Source organism: Canis lupus, chromosome 14, assembly GCF_011100685.1.
Source record: "Canis lupus familiaris isolate Mischka breed German Shepherd chromosome 14, alternate assembly UU_Cfam_GSD_1.0, whole genome shotgun sequence".
NCBI classification, from domain to species: domain Eukaryota; kingdom Metazoa; phylum Chordata; class Mammalia; order Carnivora; family Canidae; genus Canis; species Canis lupus.
Window position 1 is genome coordinate 39,383,779 of NC_049235.1, and position 11,146 is coordinate 39,394,924.

General features: G+C 46.9%; 1 non-coding gene across 1 annotated transcript; it reads right to left on the bottom strand.

Moving 5' to 3' along the window:
• Positions 1–9,740: 9,740 nt before the first annotated feature.
• Positions 9,741–9,800, bottom strand: MIR148A (microRNA mir-148a). Its single transcript, NR_049249.1, has one exon. It is a non-coding gene; the product is annotated as a microRNA mir-148a (primary transcript).
• Positions 9,801–11,146: the final 1,346 nt, after the last annotated feature.

Here is an 11,146-nt window from a genome sequence, read left to right on the forward strand (position 1 = left end):
GCTTTTACTAATTCCACAGAAGAAAAACTTGGCCAGCACGTCTGTGGAAGGATGTGGTGACCTCACCTATCACCATATCAAACATCTAAGAAGTTAACATCAGTGCAAACAAATTGAAATTACATTAACTCTCAAAGTAAAGATACTTAAACACACTCACATGCACATACACACACACACACACACAAACACACACACAGCTTAGGAGCCACAAGCCCATTTACACATTCAAATATTTATGGAATGGCTACAATGTGCCAGGAGCAGTGATAGGTGTCGGAATTTAGCAACAAATCAAGCACAGATGACCCCCACCATGATGGAACTTAGAATGGAAGCCAGCATGGCCAACGTTCTAGGCTTTGTGCTACAATTCATTTTCAATAACTCATATTTCAGAAACAAAGAAATCTCATGATTTGCATTGAGGAGGAAGAAACAGTATAAGAGAGAAAAAGTTTCCTACTATTTCATGTGTTTTCCATTCAAATCCTATTCAAATTTTTCAAGGTAAGTTATCCACAATTCATTTTCTGGTGAAACAACTCAAATGATTTCAAATTCACTACTTGGAAGCTAGAATGATGAACTAAATTCCACATTTGGTTTTCACAGGGTACAGATAAATCCTGGTTAACTGTTAACATCACATGGTTTAACAGCCCAAGATGGTCTTGCTTAACCATCCTCTTTGTTTTCTCTGATCCCCAGACACAACACCAGGACACCCTAACAAGCCAATTGTCAATGGCCTTTCAAAAGCTGCATTCATGGTCTCCTCTAGCATACCTCTCCCCTAGTGCACACACACACTCACACACATTCACACACACACACGCTCACGCACACTTTCCCTTTCTCCCTGTCTCTCTCTCTCAGCTTATGAAGAGTGAAAAAAAACTGAAGGCGTATTTTCCATAGCACTTCAGCTCATGGTAATAACTTCAATATAAATGTTGACTCACAGGGAAACAGTAGCCAACTGGAATTGCAGCTTAAGAAATGAAATACAAAGTAAGACCTTATCTGCAGATACCAGTTCTGTTCTGTGATGCTGCAGAGGTTTTATTCTCACCACTGAAATGGAACCCATCTTTCTGACAGCACGCAGCCCCATGGGGAAAACAATTCTAAAGGTTCTGCAGTGAAGGGTGCCACTGCCACCAATGAAAACCAAGCCAGGTCCAGCCCGAGAAGGCATGTGGGACACAAGTCCCCTCCCAAATGCGGGAGGGAAAACAGCACCCCCAGTCTCCTCTTGTGAGCATCCTTCATAAATGTCTACGTGGATCCACATGCTTTCCCGCAGACCTCTCCCCCCTCCACCCACCCCCTCCTCGAAGCAAGGGGTATGTGTAACTGAACCTTTAAGCGGAGACATATGATGATTTTAAACTTTGATTAGGAGCTCTTGAAGATAATTGTCTCTTCCTGCTTCATCTTCGAGCAAGATCTCCCGTTCTTTAATTTGGTCAAGAGTGGTTTCCTTTTAAAAGGACTATTTGACTTTAGGAAAACCCACAAGAAGAAACTGAGAATATTCACACACCACAGAGAATGGGGGACTCAGCTGCCAACCTGTGTCATTGTCCTCTCATCTCCAACTTTCCCTTGCACCAGCAAAAAGAGAAACAAGAGAAAGAAAGAAAGTTAATTAGAAATCTAAAATCTTATCATACTTTGGAACGGGTCAGCTCTTGTTCAGAAAGGGAGGAGGAAAGCAGTTGGGGGGGGTGGCGCGAGGATGCCAGAGGGAGGACTAACTGTCACCCTTCCAACCCCCCGAAAAAAAGGTCACCTAATGGATTAAACACCAAGAAGTACAAGCCTGGGAATGGGACCAGGCTCAGACTCTGCCCCGCCTTTTCGAGTGGGATAGCATAGCTTTACTTCACTTGTCCAACCTTAGTTTTACCCATAGGATAGAGGTGTGAGGACAATACCCAACATCTAGTTAAGTGCTCAGTCAATGCTAGCAGAAATGTTCCTAATAACAGTAATCACAATGAGAGGAAACTTTACTGATGATTTACCATGTACCAGGCACTGTGGATTTTAATCTGCTCAATAGTTCTGTGAATTAAGTACCATCGTCAACCCTGTTTTAATGACTAGAAAGAAGGATGTTAAATAACTTGCCCAAAGCCACATGGCTTCTAAGAAACTAAGCCTACACTTGAACTCCAGCTTCTAGCCACACAGCCGGCCAGATCTTTCTGCAGTGACTGACAGGCTCTATAATCTAAGCCGTCCAGCACAGCAGCTACTGGCCATGCATAGTTGCTAAGGCTTGAAACGTGGCTAGTGTGACTGAAGAATTGAGCTTGTTTCATTTCATTCTCGTTAATCTAAATGGAAATAGCCATGTGTGGTTAGTTGCTATGGGATTGGACAGCCCTGCTCAAAAGGATACACCATTTGCCATCAGAGATAGATGCCTCCACTGTGGGCTTGAGACTTCAAAAAAGAAGTAATAAAATAAGGATTAATTTATTTATACATGTGGCTGTAATGCAGAAGAGGAGTACGATCTCCTTACCAAGTGACACGCTATTGCCACGGTCACATTTTGTTCGACTTCTTCCCATGTGGCAAAGTTACTTTTTTTTTTTTTAAGATTTTATTTATTTATTCATGAGAGACAGAGACATAGGCAGAGGGAGAAGCAGGCTCCCTGTGGGGAGCCCGACATGGGACTCCATCCCAGCGCCCCAGGATTACAACCTAAGCCAAAGGCAGATGCTCAACCACTGAGCAACCCAGGTGCCCCTACTTTTTTTTTTTAATCACAAAAGTATTATGTTGAGTTAACAAAAAGTCGAACAATCGAAAGGGTATAATTCATTAAGTGCAAGTTCCTCTTTCCACCACCTCCCCATCCGAATCCTCTTCATATCAGAACTCACAAACTCTATTTTGAGTATACCTGTATGTGCGTGCGTGTAGAAGAATCAGAATAGGATCAAACCCCTTTATTGTTGTACATTTTCCTTACTGAAAACTCTATCTCACAGCCTTCCCTGTTGATTGCATACATATCTCCCTCACTCTTTCCTGATAACTATTTTATTCTATGGCCGTACCATAACTTATTATCTGCTCCTCTACTGATGGACGGTTTGGTTGATTCCAAATTTTTGCCTTTAAAAATCATACTGCGGTGAGTGTACAATCGCCAGGGAGTGGTAGTTTTGGGACACTGCTCCCTAAAAGTGGGCCAGCAGACACTTTCTTTGGCCTACCCAAATGACACCCCACCCCCCATCTCTTCTTTGCTAACAGAATTGATTTGGTTCAGGATCCACCTCGACACCTCCCAACTCAAATTAAGTTCTGGTTGGTCTAGCCAGTCACATGGTCCCATCCCCATTGGCAGTCATCGGTGAATACCTAGGCATCCAATTCAATTCTGGAAAATAGCAGAAAGTGGCTGGGGACCTTGAGAATACAAAGGGTTCTGTCACATGTAGAGTTGCCGCAATGTTCACACAGACAGGAGAGGACCTAGCGTGGAAATAAGGCAAAGAGATCAAGGATGGCAGAGGCGAAAGATCCAGGTAGGTACCTGGCCCCTTAATGGGCTGTTGAGGCTCTGAATGAACCAGCCCAAAGCCTCCCTCCCTCTGGACTTCTTCTAAAGTGCCAGAAGTTGTTTTTCCTTTCAGCCAGTGGAGTTTGGGTTTATATTCCTTAGAGTCAAAACTATCCTAACCAGCATAAATGAAATTGCTGGTTGAGAGGGTATGCATGGGTTTGCTTCTGATAAGCACCCTTAAGTCATTTCTGTTGGACCTCTTCACAGCACGAACGCAGAAGGGATCTCAATGGCTGGAATGCATCTTCCATCCTCTGGAACAGGGTGGAGCTTTACTGCTGCATTTGTCCAAGCGTATTTGCACAGCTTCTCCGTCAGTGTCCCCTCTCTTCTGACGCATGCAGATAATACGGTAGCAAAGTGTAAAATCAGAAATCTGGCCACACTTTAGAAGGGAATCTTCCAAAGCTGTGCTTCCTAGCCTTTTCATATTATGTTACATAGTCAACGGTAATATGTTAAGGGCACCTTGGGGAAAATAGATAATGATACTCAAGGCCAAGGGTTTCCAGCCTAAGGATTCCAGCTGCCCTATGGCTCACCTGCCTTACTGAGAGCAAAGGAGAACAATATTTTGGCCCACCTGAAGCCCATTCGGGGAACACTGGTTTGAAGTGCTATTCTAGAGAGATCGTCATATTCCGTTGATTCTAAATAACACATTTTTCCACATTTTAAGACCTCTGAAACTAGGATGCATCTTACAATGTCCAAGACCTTATAAATTCTGTCAGCCAGGAGCCTGTATCATTTAACTGACATGTCCTACCTTTGCACAAATTCGATCTGAAAATCATCTGTTGGCCCCTTCTGATAAGGTCAGGAAAGTCCCAACATCATGGAGAGTTATTGTTTAACGGGTACAGAGTTTCAGTTTGGGGTGATGAAAATTTCTAGAGATGGATGGTAGTGATAGGTTGCACAACCCCGTGAATGTGTTTGATTCCTGTGAAATGTACACTTGAGAAATGGTTAAATTGGTGCATTTCATGTTATATATATGTTACCGCAATTTTTTGAAAAAGGCCCCACAGCAACATTGCAGGGTGTCAAGCGGCTTTGACACGGAGTCAATGGTGGGGCTCCCTTCTAAGAAACATGGCAACCTGTTGGCACACAACATGACACCATGTGAAAAAAATTAAATGTTGAGGATCCTGAATATGAAGTTGTAGGGATACTTCAAGCAATTGTTTCTCTGATAGTTTTCCTCATTATGTATGCACAAGAGTGACAGGAGACCAAAAAAACCCCTCTGTTCTAGCAATTCCCAGTTCGACCCTCCAGATGTACTCTCCACCGTTTGGTACCCACTGGAGGCAGATCGTTAGGGACTGAGCGGGCTACACGGCCCCTTGCCTCTGGCTTCCAGTTGGGCTCAGCCAATGGGAAGCAATGGCAAGAGCCTGGAGAGCAGAGGAGAGAGGTCAGGGTGTTACTCCCCTGGCTGCCTCCCTCCGGGGCACTGGGTTGCCAATGGATGAACCCCTCCTCCACGGAAGCCACAGCTCCTGCCAGCAGCTATGGTCTACACTCCCTACCGTTCCCTCCTGGGTCCGCCACGCACCCCATGTAGCCTGGGAGTGGTGCCCACTTCCCACTGTCACCAGCTCCTGGCGGCCCTTCACTCCTCCCTGCTCACATCCTCTGTAAATACTGTTCTCGTCAAACCTTCTTTCATGCTCCCACCTTGTAAGGGTGCTGTTTCCTTCTGGGGTTCTGACTCATTTTTAGATCCTAGATCTAAAAGAGATCTTTTCAAAAAAAATGAAAAACTGAGTAGATACATGAGCACTGTGTCATAGTGTAATTGGCAGCACTTTTTCTTTCTTAGTGGTATACAAATAATGATGCATCTCACAACTGCCAACTTCTTAGACTTGATGAACTAGGGTAAAAATCTCCAAAATGCCATAGAGGGTTAAAGAGTTGTTTCCAATATTACACTCCCAGAATTAACTTGGGATTATAGCCAAGCAAGTTTAATATTTCGAAACATCATACACAATGCAGTTTAGCGCCAATTCTATTCCCTGGATGAGTCCAGCAGCAAAATGTAAGGGCCTCAGGAGCTTCCAAGGCTCTCTTGGAGGTTCCTATGTGTTGCCCCAGGTCAGCTGATCTTCTTGCTCTCCTCCTACACCCCTCCTGGGCATCCCACTGGCTCTCATGGTGCCTCCCTCTATGACTCCAGTAGCTTCATAACTTGCTAGCCCATCTCCAAATAATTCACTCTTCCCTTTGGTGCCAAGATACATTTTTGAAAAAATCAGAGCTGATCAGGCCATTTCCCTGCTTAAGATCCTTTAGTCACTTCCCTCGGTCTTCGGGACGGAGTTCAAATTTTCACACGTACCACTCAGGGCCCCTCATGGTCTCCCCCTGCCAATCTCCTTAGCCTCATTTCCTGTCACTGACTCAGACGTGATGTTTCTGCCTGCCACACATAAGGACGTGCTGACTCCTAAACACGTCTTACTGCTGCATATTTCCACGAGCCTGTTTTTGCTGTTCCTTGGAATTAGAATGCCCTTTCTGCCCTTCATTCAGCTACCTTTACTCACCCTTCAATATTCACCGCATTTATCACCTCCTCCAGGAAGCCTTCTTGGATATTCTGGGTTGAGTTAGCAGTAGTTCCCGGTGCCTCATGCTTTTCACACTACTCAAAACTGCTTATATCAGAGGCGTTCACGTGGTAGGAACTCAGTTTGTTCAATGAATGCATTAATGCAATTTAGCTATTTTCTGTTTCTATTGCTTTTCTGATACCATATCAACCAGGACACTTATTAAAGAAGCTATTTCTTTTCTCAGCATTCAATTCTGCCCAGCAGCGAAAGTGACCAGTAGACTCAAAACAGTAAAATAATCCTCAAAGCAGTGCTATCTCAGGGCCGTGTAAACCAACCTCACGTGCTAAAGACAGATTGAAGATCTTCACTGAGCTAAGCCCTAATCATGTTCAGTGCTTTTAATTTTGAACCTAGACTCCCAGGCTCTGTACTATGCTGTAACCAGTTAAACAATTGAATGACGCCCAGTATAGCATAGCTGCTGAGATCACAGACTAATCCAGACCGCCTGGGTCTATGCCTTGGCTAAGCTACTTAAACTCTTCATGCCTCAGTTTTCCCTCCTGTAAGATGGGAATGATATTAACAGAACTGACCTCAGGGAAAGTGATTTAATATATGCAAATGCTTATAACAGTGCTTGGTGCAAGTCAAGTACTGTTTCACAACCAGCTATTTTTTGTATTTTCCTATTAAGTGGCAGAAGGAGAGGCATATCTGAAGAGTCATTTCAGGAGTGCTTTTGGCTGTAGCGTTAGGTCTCCTAGTGCCCATTTAATGAATTCACGGACCAGAATCATGAGACCTGGGTCTAATATGGGGTCTGTTGAAGAGGCATCATCTTCCTTCCAACTGGTTCCTCCGAGGCTACCAAACGGATACAGATTTTTATTCCCACACCACATATAGCAGTGTGAACAATGAATTCTGCCTTTTTCTTTTCCTGCCCACAGCTTTTGTATTTGTAAGGTTTCTCTGTGTCTGTAGTGATTATCCCATGAAAGCTCCCTGTGTGTACTGCCCACATGAGTAAGAAAAATTTGCGTCAAATAACAAGTTTAGCAAAAAAAAAAAAAAAAAAGTGGTTCCTGAAATCACATGTGGACAAGACGGTGAACTCCTCTGGCTCCTGGGAATCCCAAGAAATATGTGCCCACCTCCCCCCACCCCCACTATTTAAAGGACATCGAGAGCGCCTTGGGGGTAATAATCACTCTTAGAGATGCAAAGTTACCTAGAATCCTAGAATTTTGCTGCTGGAAGATGGAATTAGACAGTACGCCTATGAGGAAGGTGTCAGTAATCTAGCAATGTGCTTCCCCAGCTTTTCATGGAAGATTTTCTAGCATCCTCCACATTTCCCAACCTTTGCTCTTGGGGGAAAAGAATGCTCTTCTAAAAAAAAAAAAAAAAAAAAAAAAAGTGGAAGGCCAAAAATGTTTAGTGATAGATGCTTTCTAATACTCCTGTTTGGTTTATTTGCTTCAAATGTTGAAAATAAAAACAGGAGGGCATGGGCCATGCAAAGCTGGCTGCTGGTGATAGTGTCCTTTGGCCCAGCGACCCCAGTTCTAAGAGCACCCTGCCTCCCCAGTGTGTCCTGTTCTCCCTTTCCTGGAATGCTTTGCACCCTTATGGCTTATATTTTTACTGTCTGCCTCTGGCACAAGAATGACCTCCAAGAGGACTTGGAATTTGACTTATTTTGCTCACTGCTACATTGTTAGCCTCTAGAATAACACCTGATACTCAGGAGGTGACAATACACAGGTTACTGAAGGACTATGAGGCAATGCAGGGTTTACAGTGAGCGCCCTTGGACTGCCAATTATCGGCGTTCCTGCTCCATCATCGTCAGGGCAGGGTAAGTCAGAGCCTCCCTATCTGGCCAGTCCTCTTCTTCACCAGTAGCCACAGGCAGGAGACAGAGCAGATTCTTAAGCAATTCATTTAAGCCTGAAGTCAAACCAGACACAATTGTGTCAGAGACTCCAAACTTTACTCTTCTTTGGAGGAGACTGACCTCATCTCTTTACTTGGACGACGGCTCTCCCCCATCAGCCACTCCTCCCCACACCCTCATAGAGCCACATGCATCCTCTTACAGAGTTGGTTTAAGTTTTGTTGGAGGTTGGTATTTTCAGAATATCTCATGGACACATTTAGCCACAAAAATCAGTGGAAAGAATCCTTTTCACAAGTAAGCATATCTTGCATCTCAAATGAATACAAGTACTTGAGTTTGAATCACTTTATTTCTGCCATCTTTTGGACAAAGGATTGAAGAACTGAAGCAAAAACAGTCACTGAGGAAAGGCCACGTAAAGAATATGGGCTGCCTTAGCATCAGGACACGTCATTCCTGCGAAAAGCAGCTGCTGAGTCCTACCATTAAGCTCTACTATCTCGCAATTGATTACTGCACCCCTCCCCCCACATTGATCCATCCTCCATTATCACCCCTCGCCCACTGACAAGCCGGCTGGAATATAACCAGGTAAAAAGTGGCTTTTTAAAATGAAAACCAGTTTTTAAATGTGTGTCTCAGGGTGACAAACAGGCAACCCCAAGGACTCTGAGGCATCCCACAATTATACCAAATGGGAGTCACTCCTTCACTTGACTGTCAGCAACATGGCACAGGAACCAATTCCCTTTTGCTCCCCACCCTGTGCCTGGCACCCAGCAGACACTCCATGAATATTTGATGGATACACACCTTTGTTAATAAGGACTTTTTGTGATTCCTTGGATCAATCAGCTCCAGCCAAAAGCTTACAAAATCAAAATAGGGCAATGTTGATGGACTAAAATTTGGTGCCAGTCACTGGCCCATTGCACAGAGCAAGCTATTGATAGGAACTCCCCCACCAAAACCCACATTCCAGCAGGGATGAGAAGAGCAGTGTCTCTGTGTAAAGTATCTCTACCGCCCCAGAATGTAAATATCCCCCCCTCCCTCACTGTCCTTCAAAATGCTTTCTTGGCAAAAGTGCTTCCTTTCAATTAATAAAGTCTATTTAAAAAAAAATAAAAGTCAGACCTAAGTCAGAAATAGAATTGAGAACAGATCACCAAACTCAATCCTTGCAGGATCTCACTTATCTAGCAGGCCACTTGAGTAACAGGACCATTATCCATGGGTTTTGTTCAAATACATTTCCTTCCAGGGTCTAGGGAGTTTAAATTCCTGTAAAGCACTGCACACCCACACACCAATTAACAAACCTGTGACCCTCCTCTCCTTCAATAAGTGAGGCCAGTCTTTTGAGTACCTTTTAAATAAACTTGCAAAGCCCAAAGTTTCTGTTTTTGTTTTAAACCCCCACCAAGGAGCCCACCAGGGTAAAATGAACTAAGGGAGACCTGAGAGGATCTTGTTCCCATTTACGTGGTTTAACCCACTGACTTCAAAAGAGTTGGCCAAGCTCTTGAGCAGCACTTGGACCCCTCTTTGGCCTCGCCCCTCCCCCCCCCAGGGAAAGGAGCAGCGACGTGGCCACCAGGGGTACCCGGCCCAGCGTCCCAAGCCCTGGCGGCGATGGTGGCGGTGACCACAGTCTCCAGAGACAAAGTTCTGTAGTGCACTGACTTCTATCATATTCAGAGTCGGAGTGTCTCAGAACTTTGCCTCAAAAGACCAGACAGGCTGTCTTCCTCCAGAAGTTTCTTCCTGCAGGTGTGCTTTCCCCCACCCCCAACGAAGACAAAGAAGAATAAGTCGTTAAAAGCAATTTAGCTCAGGATGCGACCGATAATGGAACGGGGCATTAATTATGGAAAGTTACTGCCGCAGTCAGCAGGAGCAAATGCCCAACAGAAATGGTGTCTTAACAGCTCGGTTCGACAAATTCTGGTTGCAGTGTCACGGCGAACAGGCTGCAGGGCTCCCACGCCCTCCCCCCCTTCCCTCCCAAGCCGGATCAGAACTCATTCCCCGTCGAACCCCACCTCCTCCTCCTCCTCGGTTCCTGCTCTTTAAACTTTTGCAAGCGGCTAACTCCCTCCACCTAACTTGTGGCAACTTTTTACCTTCCCGTCTGGAAAGTTGGTGGGGGAGGGGACCGCAGGAGGACGAATTCTTGGAGCTGAAAGAGTTAACAGGGGAGGGGGGAGGGGGAGGGGGGAGACCATAGGCCCAGGAAATGCCCCGGAGCTGGGATGCCCAAGGAACCACGGTTTTGCGGGGCCGCCACAGCGTCTCCTCTTTCCCACTTTATTCCCCGTCTTCCCGGGGCCCGCGCCCAGCCCCAGAACTCGCGTCTATGCGGTCCTCTCCCCTCCGCTCCACCCACCCACTCTGGATTCTCCCTACCCCATTAGGCAGAAAGACTCCCGAGGAGCCCGTCTGCACACACCCCTCCCCTCGCACACAGCCCGCGCTCGCGGCTCCCGCCCCGCAGCCCCCGCAGCCCCCGCAGCCCAGGACACCACCCTCCGTCCCCACCCCGACCTACCGCACCTGGACAGCTGTTGCACCCGTGCAACAGGTCTGGAAAGTGTCTTCCCCACCTCCCAACCCCCCAAACCTCCCGCCGCCGTCCCCTCCGCTACGCCCCCCCGCAGCCAGGGCCGGAGGTGCGGTGGGCTGCGTCCCCCGGGCCGGGGTGCTCGGGCGGCGGGCAAAGTGCGGGGCTCCCAGAGGCGCCCGGGGCGGGGGGCGGGTGGTCGCGCTCCGGCCGCCGGGGGCCGGGGTGCCCTCCCGGGTGGCCCCTCGGCGCCCGCCGCAAGCTCCCCCGCCTGCCACTCCAGCGCCGGCCGCCAGGCATTCCGGGCGGGCTCCCCCCTCCGCGCTCCGCTCCGCTCCCTTCCATCTTGACTTTTGCCGACGTGGAAATTTTGGGTTTGGAGACGACCTGCGCTCTTATTGGCTGCCGGCGGGCGGGGTCGGAGGTCACGGCTGCTCTCGCTATTCCGCGCCAAGGGGAGCCGCACAGCGGCTCGTGTCAAGTCAGCAGGTTCCCTCCGCCTCCCC